The sequence below is a fragment of the Theobroma umbraticum genome, unplaced genomic scaffold, assembly GCF_002168275.2.
Source record: "Theobroma umbraticum cultivar Fairchild unplaced genomic scaffold, ASM216827v3 scaffold_50.0, whole genome shotgun sequence".
NCBI lineage: Eukaryota > Viridiplantae > Streptophyta > Magnoliopsida > Malvales > Malvaceae > Theobroma > Theobroma umbraticum.
In genome coordinates this window covers 3,266,686-3,267,399 of record NW_018397261.1, presented here as the reverse complement: position 1 = coordinate 3,267,399, position 714 = coordinate 3,266,686, and positions in this window count along the sequence as shown.

Sequence of the window (714 nt, the reverse complement as noted above, 5' to 3'; positions counted from 1 at the left end):
AAGAGAAATTTGATGGTATTGAATTTTATTTATTAATAATAATAGATTCTCTTTCCACATCTTCCACAAATTATAAAAATTTAAGACTACTCAAATAACAATTTTCAAAAGAAAAAAAAAATTGCAAATAGGAAGAGGACATTCTGACTATAAGGTACATTGAGTTTAGAAAATATTGAAGAAAGTGAAGGTTTTTTTAGGAAGGATGGCTTTAAGAACATGGTAATTAGTTAATAACAATAGTAATCAATTCGAAGCAATTAGTTTTTTTTTCAATTTTTTTTCAAATTTTTAATAAATAATTTTTTCAACATGTCAATAATTTTTCATGTCATCATTTACCACATGACATTGATGTCATTAAGATAATATTTCAACATGTCATGTAAAAAATGACTTAACATAAAAAATTATTGATTATATCGTTGACTAATAGAAGTTAGTCAAGAATTAATGTTAAGAGTTTATTTGACTTAAAATAAAAATAAAAAAAGTTTATTTGAATATAATAAAAAAATAAAGATTAAATTAACTTTTTAAATATAATTTCAAGACTTATTTATGTATTTAGCCAATAATAAAATATCGTTTTTAAAATTGAACAAAATACAAGCACTTACTATTCATTAATTCATCACAATGTGAATCTCAATTAAACTGAAAAATAGAAACAAAAAAAAAAGAAATTAGAAAGCTATTTTATCTAGGGGAGAG